Here is a 15,876-nt window from a genome sequence, read left to right on the forward strand (position 1 = left end):
ATAGCTCTCCCACATAGGCGCAACCCCTCTCTCCCAGAACCCTTACACGCCACACTAATGCTATAGCCTTTCATCTCTTAGAGTCCCTCTTTCGTGAAGCGTAATCTGTCCTCAGTGCAGTGGAAAGGAGCTCTTACTCGGGGAGGCGGGCTGGATGGGGAGCTGCAGACAGCGAACAAAGAACCGCCGGCCGCGGTAGCTCGCGACCACGTGCGGAAGGCCACTGCGGACGACACAGCGTGGCGGGATTTGAATTACATATAGGATTAAGTACTTTTTATGGTTTCGAAGGTTCAGTTTAGCACACACTTCGTTGCCCCTGGTTCCTAAACGATATTAAATCGCTGTAATCCATAAGTGGATTTGGTGAATGCTAGTGGCAAAGAGCTTTCTTTTATTGGATGTGGGTAGGAGACGTACAGTGGTTATTAACATCACAGAACTGTGTGCAATTTACAAAATTAAAGCAGTGTTTGTCAAACAGAGCATGTACAATGGCAATCCTTTTAAGAAGTACTTCTCGCGCAGAGATAAAATAAGAGAGATATGCGCACGTACAGGGACAGACTGTCAGTTATTTCTCCCTCGCTCAATGCGCGGCTGTAATACGAAAGAAAATCGATCACTTTCGTACGCTGTGCACTACGCTGCGCACCGTCCCGTAGCTTGCATTATGTTAATGTACACTACTGGCCATTAAAATTGCTACACCACGAAGATGACGTGCTACAGACGCGAAATTTAACCGACAGGAAGAAGATGCTGTGATATGCAAATGATTAGCTTTTCAGAGCATTCACACAAGGTCGGCGCCGGTGGCGACACGTACAACGTGCTGACATGAGGAAAGTTTCCAACCGATTTCTCATACACAAACAGCAGTTGACCGGCGTTGCCTGGTGAAACGTTGTTGTGATGCCTCGTGTAAGGAGGAGAAATGCGTACCTTCGCGTTTCCGACTTTGATAAAGATCGGATTGTAGCCTATCGCGATTGCGGTTTATCGTATCGCGACATTGCTGCTCGCGTTGGTCGAGATCCAATGACTGTTAGCAGAATATGAAATCGGTGGGTTCAGGAGGGTAATACGGAACGCCTTGCTGGATCCCAACGGCCTCGTATCACTAGCAGTCGAGATGATAGGCATCTTATCCGCATGGCGGTAACGGATCGTGCAGCCACGTCTCGATCCCTGAGTCAACAGATGGGGAAGTTTGGAAGACAACATCCATCTGCACGAACAGTTCGACGACGTTTGCAGCAGCATGGACTATCAGCTCGGACTATGGCTGCGGTTACCTTGACGCTGCATCGCAGACAGGAGCGCCTGCGATGGTGTACTCAACGACGAAACTAGGTGCACGAATGGCAAAACCTCGTTTTTTCGGATGAATCTAGGTTCTGTTTACAGCATCATGATGGTCTTATCCGTGTTTGGCGACATCGCGGTGAACGCACATTGGAAGCGTGTATTCGTCATCGCCATTCTGGCGTATCACCCGGCGTGATGGTATGGGGTACCATTGGTTACACGTCTCGGTCACCTCTTGTTCGCACTGACGGCAGTTTGAACAGTGGATGTTACATTTCAGTTGTGTTACGACCTGTGGCTCTACCCTTCATTCGATCCCTGCGAAACCCTACATTTCAGCAGGATATTGCACGACCGCATATTGCAGGTCCTGTACGGGCCTTTCTGGATACAGAAAATGTTCGAGTGCTGCCCTGGCCAGCACATTCTCCAGATCTCTCACCAACTGAGAACATCTGGTCAATGGTGGCCGAGCAACTGGCTCGTCACAATACGCCAGTCACTACTCTTGATGGACTGTGGTATCGTGTTGAAGCTGCATGGGCAGCTGGTCCTGTACACGCCATCCAAGCTCTGCTTGATTCAATACCCAGGCGTATCAAGGCCGTTATTACGGCCAGAGGTGGTTGTTCTAGGTACTGATTTCTCAGGATCTATGCATCCAAATTGCGTGAAAATGTAATCACATGTCAGTCCTAGTGTAATATATTTGTCCAATGAACACCCGTTTATCATCTGCATTTCTTCTTGGTGTAGCAATTTTAAGGCCAGTAGTGTAGATGTTTATGTACAACGCCGTCAAGTCTTCAAGGAGCAGTTCCAATTTTCTCTGGCCATCCAGCGTGTCGTTTTCCATAGGAACGTACTATGAGGAGATATACTCATGATAACCTTGTGTTTCGTATCGTAATGCACCAGGAGATTCGTAACACAGGATGCCTTACTACGCGTAGTCAGAAGACGGCGTTATGGTGGTATTCAATCCTCCACAAGTCGCACTCGTTCTGCCAACGGCCTTGTCAAAGAGGGTGGACAAGCAGACCGAGGTTAAGAACCCTATCTTGACATTGGACTGGGAAAATGCCTCTAAAGGGCGGAAGAATTACTAATTATCGACAGAATCAGGATGCAGAAGGAAATAGAAACCACTGCACTGAAGACACATAACTTACACCCGCAGGCGCGTAATTGAAAAGTGTCATTATGGTCTCACCACTGACAAACGATTCTGGACTAACCCCACATTCGGATCTCTGGGATGGGTACTGCCACGTGGTAGGCGACCATGAAGAAAATACTGAATAACCAACGAAAGGAAAACGTTCTACGATTTGAAGCGTGGAATGTTCGAAATTTAAACGCGATAGTGAAGGTAGAAAACTTAGAAAGGGAAACGCTAAGGCTCAATCTAGATACAGTGAGTGTCAGTGAAGAGAAATGGAAAGAAGACAAGGATTTCTGGTCAAAGGAGCATAGGTAATATCAACAGTACCACAGAAGAGTGTAACGAAAATTGGATTCGTTATGAATAGGAACATGGGGCAGAGAGTGAGTTACTATAAACAGTTCCGTTATAAAGTTTTCTCATCAGTATCGGCAACTGAGAACACTGACAACAGTCGTTCAAGGCAGTACCTATGCCGATGTCGCAAGCAGAAGGTAAAGAGATGAGGAAAGTACGAGTATATAAGGGTACTAAAAAGGAAATTTGTACGTAAAGGGAGATAAAAATCCAATAGATTTGAATTCGGTTCTAGGGGAAAGAGTAGAAGAAGTGTTACTGGAGAATATGGGCTTCGTAGTAGGAATGAGAGTATACGAAGACTAACTGAGGTCTATAATGAATATCAGCTGGTAATAGCAAATGCTTTGTTCAACACTCACAAGAGGGGACGTGTAAATGGAAAAGTCCGGGAGGTATAGGAACGTTTCCGTTAGATTACACCATGGTCAGGCAGAGATTAAAAAAATCAGATATTCTATTGTAAGGTGTAACAAGGAGCAGATACAGATTCGGATAACAATTTGGTAGTGATGGAGAGTAATTTGAAGTTTATGAGACTAGTCAGAAAATAACAATGCACAAAGAAGTGGGATACGGAAGTACTAAGGGATGAAGAGATACACTTCAAGTTATCTGTGGTTATGGATACTGCAAAAACGAAGAACTCAGTAAGCAGTTCAGTTGAAGAGGAATGGACGTCTGTAAAAAGAGCAATCGGAGATGTTGCAAAGGAAAACATTAGTGCAAGAATGCTAACTGCGAAAAAACAGTGGTAACCGAAGAAATAGTTGAGTTGATCGATGAAAGAGGGAAGTAAAAAAATGGAAAGAGCACACTGAAGACTTCTTTGAGGGAAGACAACTTACGCGATGACGTGAAAGAAAAAGAAACAGCAGTCGACGTGGAAGAGATAGATGATCCAGTATTAGAGTCAGAGTTTAAAAGAGCTTTGGAAGAAGTAAAATGAAATAAGGCGGAGGTGTTAGGTAGCAGTCCATCAGGATTTCTAAAACCATTGGGGGAAGTGGTGTCTACAACGTGTGAGTCTGTCGATGTAACATCAGACTTTCGGAGAAACATCAGCCACACGATTCCGAAGACAGCATGAACTGACATGGCGAGAATTATCTTAAATCAGCTTAACAGCTCATGCATCCAAACTGATCACAAGAATAATATACAGAAGATTGGAAAAGAACGATTAGTTTGGCTTTAGGAAAGATAAAGGCACTGGAAAGACAGTAAAGGCGCCAGAGAGGCAGTTCTGACGTTGCGGATGATAATGGGAGCAAGACTAAGGAAAAATCAAGATACTTTCATTTTATTTTTCCATTTGGAAAAAGCGTTCGACAATGTCAAATTCTTAGAAGAGTAGGAGTGAACTATAGAGAACGACGAGTAATATACGATATGCAGAAGAACCACGACGGAACAATAAGACTGGAAGAACAAGAACGAAATACTCGGATTAAAAAGTGTGTAAGACAGGGATGTATAGTCCGTGAGACGAGTGATTGGTACTGACAGTTCCGGCGGGCAGACGGCGCTGTTGCCGAACGTGGCTCACAGCACGCGGCGCCCTGTCTGCTACACGCATTCTCTAGCAGCGGAAATAAAAGCGAGACAAAATACAAGTCGTATTGGTAGGCGTGAATTTATTTAAAGTTGATGCTTGAAATATATTAACTCGAAAACTGATAAGAGCTATTTAGTACAAGTATCTAAGATGCTGAAACATAATAAAGTTATTTGTTAAACTTCACAACTGAAATGAAAACTATTTTCGCAAGTTGTTGAACATTAGCAGTTTTGGTTTCCATTGTTAAGTATTAGCATTATTAATTTGTTCTACTACAAGCTACAGAATAATTGGTCAGTGTATTAAGAGTTACAATCTGAAGAAAGTACTCACAATATGATGATCTGGTTGTAGATCGATAGCAAACCCCCTCCTTACATTCCTGAATACGTTGTAGTTACTGTAATGGAAAAACACCACTCACATCACTGTCAGAATCTGATTTGACATTGTCTTCCTCAGCACTACTCGAACTATCACTGCTCTCTCCCAGATGTATAATTAAATTTTCTATGCATTCTTCCACAACCCCTTCGGTTTTGGCCGCCTCTCTGATGGCACTTGCAATGCTGTTTACAATTTTAGCCCACGTCTCGCTTGTCACTTTATTGATAGCTGCTGGAAGGAGAGATTCCACTTCAGAAATCGTGAATTTTTTATTGTTTGTAGCAATGTAATTTTTTATCTGCGCCCACACTCCTTCAATTGCATTGAAGTGACAGTGGTATGGAGGAAGCCGAACGATTTCATGCCCGTGCCTTTTAGCAATCTCGTCAATTACATATGTTGGAAATTGGGGTTTCTTTTGTGCCACAATTTCGAGCAGTTCCGCCTTCCTTAAATCTTCTCTGAAATCTACTTTTCGCCGTTTCAACCACTGAATGATATCGTCTTTTTTTGTTGCCAAGGTTGGTGCCTTATCGTGAACAACGGAATGATAAGGCGCATTGTCCATAACAATGACTGATGGACTTGTCAGATTCGTCATAAGCGATGTCTCGAACCATTCTTGAAATACTACACTGTTCATTTCTTCATGGTATTCTCCCGTCTTTTTTGACCGAAACATTTTCAACCAGATTGGCACAAAACCTTTCGATGTTCCTGCATGTAAGACAATAATACGCCCTCCTTTGCCAACAGGCACTGCCATTGTCCCCTCGGGCGTTCCATCATTCCAGCCTCTACGTAAAGAATGGCTGGCATTGACCCAAGTTTCATCTAACCAAACTATACTTTCGAATTCCACACCCATGATCCTGCGCAGAAATCTGCACCGCCATGCAACTATATCTGTCCTTTCCATTAATATTTTGCGTCCGTTAACCAGGGAATAGCTGAAGCCTATGTCTTTCAACACTGTACGCAATGAAAATTTGCTCCCTTTAAAAAGATCGTCTTTCTGAAGCGACACCAGTAATTTAGATAGAGTGGGATGTTCCCTTCTCTTATAATAGCTGTATATATGACGACGAATAGCGTCTTTCTGAAAATCGTCCAAAGCTGTCACCTGCTTATTTCTCGGTCGCATCTTTCCTGGTATGTGCAGCTTTGTTGTGCCACTCTCGTCACAATCTACACTATACTGTTCTTTCCCTATCTTTACAACAGTGTTCTTACTTATTTTCAATGCTGCTGCAGTTCTCTTCACAACCTGAACAACAGGAATTAAGGGCCCACCTTTGTCCTTTTCTTTCTCAAAGTAATCCCTCACAGAGCACACGAATTCACGGGCCTGGGTGTGTAGCACACTTTTCTTCCTCCGTTTCACTTCTTGTGTTGGGCTGGTACTACCCGCCACACTAAACATTGTTTACAACGAAACATGAACAAGGAAACACTAAAAACAACAAAAACGAAATAAACTGCGAATTCAACTCCAGACAAACGACGAACGACCGCACCGCCTGCACGCGAGACACTGGTAAGTTTCATAAGCGCGCGCGACCGGGTTTCAGAGCGGCAACGTGGCCCTTGCTACCCGCTCAAAGTCAGGCCGTCATTGGCTGCCTGCCTGCGGTCGCTAGGCAACGGAAAGACGCTACCGAGCTGTCAATACCAAAGACTCGTCTCCCAGACTATAGTCTTTCGCCCCTATTGTTCAATCCATACATCGAAGAAGCAATGACGGAAATAAAGGAAAGGTTGAAGGGGATAAAAATTCAAGGTGAGAGGATATCAGTGTTAACATTCGCTAATGTCATTGCTATCGTCAGTGAAAGACATGAAGAATTACAGGACCTGTTGAATGGAATGAACACTCTAATGAGTACAGACTATGGATTGAGAGTAAATTGATCAAATGGTTCAAATGGCTCTAAGCACTATGGGACTTAACATCTGACGTCATCAGTCCCCTAGACTTAGAATTACTTAAACCTATCTAACTTAAGGACATCACACACATCCATGCCCGAGACAGGATTCGAACCTGCGACCGTAGCAGCCGCGTGGTTAAGGACTGAAGCGCCTAGAATCGCTCGACCACAACCGCCGGAGTAAATTGAAGAAAGATGAAAGTAATGAGAAGCAGCAGAAAAGAGAACAGTAAGAAATTTAACATCATAGTTGGTGATCACGAAGTAGATGAAGTTAAGGAATTCTGCTACCTTGGAAGCAAAAAGCAAAATAACTCACAACAGGCGAAGCAAGGAGGACATAAGGAGCAAACTAGCACAGGCAAAGAGGGTATTCCTGGCCAAGAAAAGTCTTCTGGTAACAAACATAGGCCTTTAACTGAGGAAGTTCTTCCTGAGAATGTATGTTTGGAGCACAGCATTGTATGATAGTGAAACGTTGACTGTGGGTAAACTGGAAGAGAAGAGAATCGAAACATTTGAGATGTGGTGCTACAGAAGAATGCTGAAAATTAGGTGGACTGATAAGGTAAGAAATGAAGTCTTTCATCTCAGAATCGGCGGGGAAAGGAAAATATTGACAACAATAGGTGACAGGTTGATAGGACACTTGTTAAGACGTCAGGGAATAACTTCCATGGTTCTAGAGCGAGTTGCAGATAGCAAAAACTGTAGAGGAACACAGAGATTGGGATGTATCCAGTAAATAATTGAGGACTTAGGTTGTAACTGCTACACTGAGATGAAAGGGTTGGCACAGGAGAGGAATTCGTTGCTGGCTGCCTCAATCTAAAATAATATTTAAATCGTCGCGTAAGCTATGTAGGCAATAATAGATCGAGCTGCCCACAGCTTCCGCTCCTATAATTTCTGCCCAACTTTTTATGATAGCTCTATCCAATTGAGACACAAAAATACGTCGGACTAGCCCTCGATGGTAAACTATCAGGCAATCATACCTACTATTCAATCACTGGAAACCACAGGTCTAAAAGCGGTTAAAGTGCTAACCGGCCAATTATTAGGATAGCATCTACAATACACCAGCAAAGGCTGGATCACACCCATCCTCTCTTTCGATAACGTGGCACGGATTTCTGCTGTAACAAAGTATTACCACTCTCTCCAAAATTCCGAATGTCATCCACTTCGCCACATTTTCTCTGTCCACCTTCTTGTTTCTACTCCTATATCAACTGATTTATCTCGTCCCCCTCCTCTCCTCATTGCACACCGATGGCTGCACTTTATCTCCCAATTTATCTCTCCACCAACCAACCATCTGTCTCCTTCCTGACTAGTATACCTTTAGCTTTGCCACACTTCTTCGAACCAGCCCCTCGATCGTTACATCTAGAAGCTCTTCGCATCCTATCCCAAGGGAACGTGTGTTTCCACTTCAGTAGTCAGGTTAACATGTTTTAATGTGTTATGCATGCTGGCGCAGTGAGAACACCCTCATAAGGTAGCACGTTTTCCATTTATATATACAGACGTCACATCCCACACCAATTTCGTTTGTGCGCGACTGTTATTACGGACATCATCACACGCTACTTCCGCTCCTCGCTGTTATGTTTACCTTTATATGCTGCAAGCATGGCGATTTTTATAATGATGGAGCTCGATAGTGCCTAAGGCGGAGAAATTATCTGATTACGAAATAATGAAATAAAGAGTTTATTGCAAAATAAAACAACAGTATAGGTAGGGCAATGAATCCAATTAAAATAATCGGTGCATAGTGCGGTTAAGTGTGGAAAACAATGTCGGACAAATGTACCCCAAAACTTACTTGACAAATTCTTACAGTTTCTACAAAATTATAATGATACTTTACGATATTTGTGGATCGATTTCCGCAATGACTCAGTTTGGTCTCTTAACACAGGAATCGTTCTCGGGTTGTTTCCCGTAAACACGTGATTTCACGTAACCCCACATGAAATAGTCACACGGCGTCATGAGATGAAACGTCCTGCAGCTTTATCCTGTAGCAATGAGCATGGTTTGCGCGTGGTACCTGGGGCAGTCATATCGTTTCAACACTTTCCTTTTGGAATCCACCCCCCTCCAGATGGGGTCAAATTAACTCAGTTTTCAGGGCGCGTCGGAGTACGCCATTGACCACCTGTGACGAGTCCGAATCACTATACCCGGACCATATCCGCATCAAAGAGTGGCTAGTTCTGTGTTCAATAGCTGTTGAAGTGATACGCTACGATCCTCGTTGCCATATATATGACAGTTACGTTTGTTAACGTAACCGTCCGACTGAAAATGCGTCTTATCGGTAAAGATGACATTCCTCGCAAAGTTGCCTTCACACTTTGATTTTCCAACATGCATACGGCTATTTTACGGCGTTGAGCATGGTCGGTTGGCGGTAGTTGTTACCTCAGTAGAAACTTGAAAGAGTATAGATGAAATTCCTTTGTCAGAATTTGCTGCTATGTGCTCCTCGATAAGTTAATTTTTTGTGATCGACGGTACATCCAGGTTCGGAGACTTTGGGCTATCCTCTCATTCACGGAAGCAACGTTTTTAGCAGACCAGCCGGTAAGACCTCACTTTGGTGTCGTAACAACAACAACTGAACCACTCTCCTCAAACTTTGCACTTACTGGTTCAAATGGTTCAAATTGCTGGTTCAAATTGCTCTGAGCACTATGGGACTTAACATTTGAGGTCATCAGTCCCCTAGACTTAGAACTACTTAAACGTAACTAACTTAAGGACATCACACACATCCATGTCCGAGGCAGGATTCGAACCTGCGACGGTAGCAGCAGCATGGTTCCGGACTGAAGCGCCTAGAACCGCTCGGCCACAACGGCTGGCTTGCACTTACTCTTCGATTTATTACTGTATCGGGTACATTTAGCCGACTGAAATTTGTACGCAAGCGGAGAGTCTCAAAATAACTCTAGACTTTTTCCGCATGTGTAAAACGTTTGGACAACGACATCATGTAGATCGACGATAAAGCAATTCTATTTCACTAACCACAGTGTCTCTAGATGGTAAATGAGGAATTTCAAGCGTTTCCAACCAATCGGTACGAAAACGACGTGCATTTTAATTGCACCATCTTACTCTAACGTCCTGTTTTTGGGCAGATTTAGATTTTCCGAAAAAAACTATAAATTTTCTGAAGTAACTGTAACGGCTGATTCTGTACAAAGGTATTCCACGTTAGTCTAATAGAACAAAGTTTTGCCTGTAATTCATACGTGAAGTACGGTGCGGGTGCCTGGTGGTCATTTAATTAGTATATAGCGGAAACAAAACTGTCTAGGATTTTGTACTAATTCTTATAGCCAAACGAAGACAGGAAAATGGAGACATAGTCTGAAATTGACAAGTTTTAGGTCTAGGGTTGCCAAAAGAAGGATTTATTTGCTTAAAAGTAATCAGAGCAATTGAGAAAAACTTAATGATTTGCGGGAAAACTTTTGTCCAAGTTTTCAAAACCGAACATGCAAAGAGTGGTGAGTACATAAATGGGCTATCAAATTGTCCAGCGTGAGGTGTAGTTTTGCAAATATATTTTTAATTGAAAGTAACCAGGGCGATAAAGAAAAAAATATTAGTTACCCGAGACAAAATACACGACGTATTTTGTCCGAATTTTCATTGTCAGACGAAGAGTGGGAAACGGAAACATACCAAAATATAAATAAATATCAAATCAAATCATAAACTGAAACTTTTCTGCTTTCTCTGGATCTATATATTATCAGTAATAATGGAATAATAATTAATATTTCAATATATAGTATTTCATACTAAATGAGTGAAACTAAAAATAAAGACTTTAAATAAAAAAAATTTTTTTTTTGTGAAATGAACTGCGTAAAAGAAAAAAGTGATGTAGATTAGAGAAAAATTCTTAGATCTCCATTTGAACTACCTCGAAATCATGTACAGTAAACAAGGTGCCGATTGATATTTTCTAGCATCAATAAAAGATACGTCAAATGCTTCTATAATCAATTTTTTCTCTTACTCTTAAAGAAACCGTTTCCCAAGACTTTTGCTTTTTTAATTAATTAATTTACTTACTTTTTCGATGGCTAGTACACGTTCTTCTTAAAAATGAAAGCAACTGTGCGTTTCTCGTTGCTACCAGTAAAATTATACTCAATCTTTCCTTGGCACTGAGTTTACCGATTTCTGTGGAATTATTGCTTGTGTATTTGATCCGGAGAGGCACCATTTTAGAAAAAATAAATTTTTGAACTGATACATGTTGCAAGTGTTCTAATTCTTTTAAATCATTATGATGTTAGTGCTTTGTACTAACTGTTCAGCAGAACTGTTGGGTCGCTTTGGGGATGAAGCTAGTATTCCGAAAGTCACCTCATGATGTTTAGTGGAGTGTACTTCTGATACAACTATAATTTGCCCCCTTCTTATTCCGGTGGTGAACTGTGCGTGGATAGCCGCACTGCCAGTAAACATTCATATGAGCTCTACATTCTCTAATTTTCTCGTCGTGGTCATTTTGTAGAACATGTGAGGGGAGGTAATATGTCACGTGAATCTCCTTGTAACGTATACTCTCGCACCCTATCTGCGATGAACAACATATCTCTAGTAGCATCTACCACTGAAGTGTGTTGAGAATCTCCGTAATGCTCGTGCACTTATCAAACGATCTCGAGGCGAAACCTCTCACAGTTCTTCAGGTTTTCTCTCTCTCTCTCCTATTAGCTCATTAGCATTGTAAAGTGTCCCAATTGATCACAAATAAACAATAATCGGTCGAACAAGTACTTTGTAAGCCACTTTTTTCGTGGTCGAACTTCATTTCGTTAAGATTCTACTAACGAATTTTAGTGTGGAATCTACACCTTCCATTATTATTTTTTATGTGGTCATTCCACTTTAGGTCGCTCTTGACTGTTACACAATGCATTTTGTGGCTGTTAATGATTCCAGTGACTTATCGCCAGTTGTATAATCAATTCGAAATGGATATCTTCAGCAATTTATGCGCAATACATTACATTTATTTCGTTCACGGTCAGCTACTAGTCCTTGCACCAAGAGTCGACCATCTGGAAGTATTACTACATTTCACAGGTCTCTTACGGCACTTCAGTCTTCCCATAGACAACTACATTGACTTCGAACAGGTTAATATATTAGCCGTTTTCAGAAACTTCGCCTGCATCTACAGATATATTGAAAACATCTCCTCCAACCCCCTCTCTGTGTCCGCCTCTTCCTCCCCCTGTATCTCTGTCAAATGGTTCAAATGGCTCTGAGCACTATGGGACTTAACTTCTGAGGTCATCAGTCCCCTAGAACTTAGAACTACTTAAACCTAACTAACCTAAGGACATCACACACATCGATGCCCGAGACAGGATTCGAACCTGCGACGGTAGCAGTCGCGCGGTTCCAGACTGTAGCGCCTAGAACCGCTCGGCCACCCCGGCCGGCCTGTATGTCTGTCCATCTTATCCTCCAACATCTATATGTCCATTTCCTCCTCCCCACTCTCTCTGTCACTTCATCTCCTTCCCCACTATGTGTCCCTCCTGCTCTCCTTTCTGGCCATATCTTCCTCCACTTTCCTTTCCCTATCTTCTCTTCCCCTCTGTCTGTCGATCTCGTCCTTCTCCTCATCCATTTCCACCTCTCCACTAACCTTCTACACCTTCTACCTGCCTTCTGCATCTCCCCCTCCTTCCCCCTTTCTTGTCCAACTCCTCCTTTCCCAGTCTCTGCCTCTCTGACCATCTCCTCCCCGTCCTCCCTGCTCTCCGTCAATCTTCTCTGCCCCCCTTCTAACACTTCACACTGTCTCCACCTCTCAGCTCTCTCTCTCCATCTCCCCCTTCCTACTCTCTCACTGTCCAGCTCATTCTCTCTCCTCTCACTGTCCATCAACTCCTCTGTCTGTCCATATCATCCTTCCTTCCTCCTTTTTCAGTCCACCTCACCCCTCTCTCACTATCCATCACAACCCCTCCCATCTCTGCTCAGCTGTGCCAATCTGCACTTGCAGCCCCTCAAAGGCATTTCGATACTACCCACACAACATGTCTGGCATGCAAGGCAGCCTACATATCAATGGTATAAAACAGTTTTTTGCTCATATCTCCGCTTCTCTGAGAGTTACGAAGCTCTAACCTTCACAGTGCTGATTATCATAGAGCAAACATTATGTGTATCAAATTTGGTTTAAATCATTTTAGTGATTTAGGAAGACATGTTGGACATACACATATGCATATATACATACTTTGTATATAGTTATTTATTCATTTCAGGGGTATCTTCAGAGAATTTTGATATATGGAACCCATGGTTTGTGGCTGTTGCTTACATAATAATAATGTAATTATGATGTATTTGGTTTGTTTCCACGATCACCATTTCTGTAAAATTACCTTCACAACAGTAAAGAATCCTGTAAAGTTTTAAATAATAGATATTTGTTTCCCTATTTTATGACACTGTCATTTTTCATAAATTCACATTGAAACTTAATTTGAAGTTAAGTGAAATTTGGAATTATCTGTACACATACCTGCTTTGTGGAATCAAGAAAAGGTTTAGAAATTCGATAAGCAGTGAATTAGTATTTATAATTATATAATCATTTGTTTATTAATCTGTGTTTAAAAATGCCAAAACTTTTTCAGAACTAAATTTTCAGTGCACTTATCTCTTTCTTTTGAGTGTTGTAACACTATTTGCTTTTACAATGTCATTGACTGTTTTAGTATAATTATACCAAAGGTTATTGACTACAGGACTCAGTGATTTCATGTATAGTGTGGTTTGCAGTGTAATCAAACCCAAGAAATATATCATAAGGCAAGTTACTATGACATATATAAAACAATACATTTCTTTGGAAGCTTTCCGAAAGAAACAACTCTTCTTTTTCAGTAAGCAATTTCTGTGCTGCAACATATGCATTTACTACACATGTTACAACATCCTGCCGGCCAAAGTGGCCGAGTGGCCGTGCGGTTAAAGGCGCTGCAGCCTGGAACCGCGAGACCGCTACGGTCGCAGGTTCGAATCCTGCCTCGGGCATGGATGTTTGTGATGTCATTCGGTTAGTTAGGTTTAACTAGTTCTAAGTTCTAGGGGACTAATGACCTCAGCAGTTGAGTCCCATAGTGCTCAGAACCATTTGAACCATTTTTTACAACATCCTGACTAGGATACAACAGTCCACCTCCACTGGTAACAGCTGTTGAACGATTTTGGTCAACTTTCATATCGTCATCATCTGCTGTTAGATACTTTTACAATAATTACATTTATTTTTCTTAATGACTGGATATGAGCAGTAGGCACGTGTATAATGAAGTACAGGCCACATGTCCTCATCTAGCTCCTGTGTGTCAGCAACATCTAAAGCTAAATTTAACTCTTTTTTTAAATGTCACTTGTCATAGGTCATTTATATCTCACGCATTAGACAAACTCCTTGGACATATATTAGCCATTTTTGTGACTTTAACATTAATGACACATAGCTTTTTACCCTCAGTTTACTTTGCATCTTAAAAATTTGTCTGATTGGGACATGGTAATTACGACCACTGAACTGATGATACTTTCCAAACCTAGTTTCCAGGTCATCAGTTAGAACCTTGCCTGTTAGGAAGTATTGTCTCTCTTTCTCACTAAGCCAAATCCACCAAGGTCCACCAAGGCAAGAGTGGTGTGTCTACGAGCTAAATGAGTTTGTTTGCTAATACCAAGACACTTAGAATTTTCCAACGTTAACCAGATTGCAAACTGACTTAGTGCTTGTAGTATGTCTTTAGAATTCCCGGTTATTGGCTCCTGAAATCTATTTAATAACCTCTGACGGTTTAACAGATTTCAAACGAAATCTGCATCCCACCACATGCAAATTATCTCACTGAAATTTGCAGTATCATCCCAGTATTCAGTATTGTGTCTAGAACATGTACTTTACAGCAATAGCCGTTGTACGGTCAAAAATATGAAGAACAAGTTTCACATTCTGCCTTTCTGTAGTGATGGATACAGTGGTTTAAGACACAGTTTGTTGGCAAATTTCAGTAAATATGCCTTTTCAAGCGAATGGAAAGATTTCAAACTACTGAAATATACAAAACTACCATCGACCTCATTGCTAAACTCTGGAAACCCTATAATCTCTCCTTTTTGATTTTGCCTACAGTTATCTATGCATTTCAATAGGTGCACACTATCGAACAAAAAATACAATGGCCTACACCCAACACCTGGGAAAGAGTGTAGGTATTTAATTTTATGTTCTGGCGGATCACTGACGTATGATAGTGTTTCCTTATTGATGGCATTATTATCAGATACGATGCCAATAACTTCGGCCTTCGTTCTCCAATTTCAGTACAATATCTTTAAGAAAGGTGAAAAGAGCAGATAGCTGTATGACTTTGACAGGCAGAATATGAGCTAGATCAGTGTACTGTGTCCACAAACTGCGAAGCATGAGTACATAGACTGTAGTTGGACATTCTCTACTTCACCCAAAATATTCCCCCCTCTGAAATCCATCTGTGACTTTAAATGGATTTCATCCCTCGAGAGAAGAACTGTTCGGTCTTGTTCAGTTACAAACGGTACTTTTAGTTATGTATCCTGGAAAATGTGCAGAAACTTGTTCAACAACATGATTAATAGAAACGTCACCACATATTGTCGTCAGAGTAGCAGGGCTAGGCATCATTATTATTCCACTGCTTCTTAAAAACTTGTAACACTGAGGAGAATTGGAATGAAGTAATTTTTTTTTAAGGCTCTGAGCACTATGGGACTTAACTTCATTGGTCATATCAGCCCCCGAGAACTTAGAACTACTTAAACCTAACTAACCTAAGGACATCACACACATCCATGCCCGAGGCAGGATTCGAACCTGCGACCGTAGCGGTCGCGTGGTTCCAGACTGTAGCGCCTAGAACCGCTCGGCCACTTCGGCCGGCGGAATGAAGTAATCACCATAAAAATAAAATATCCCATGGATATCTTACCCTTTGACATTTTAGCAGTGAAACCTGTTCTTTACAAATGTAATCATTTAATGTTTATCTGTCGACTTTCCAGATAATTTATTCAAAATAGTAAATATAAAATCA

This window comes from Schistocerca nitens, chromosome 7, assembly GCF_023898315.1.
Source record: "Schistocerca nitens isolate TAMUIC-IGC-003100 chromosome 7, iqSchNite1.1, whole genome shotgun sequence".
Taxonomy (NCBI): domain Eukaryota; kingdom Metazoa; phylum Arthropoda; class Insecta; order Orthoptera; family Acrididae; genus Schistocerca; species Schistocerca nitens.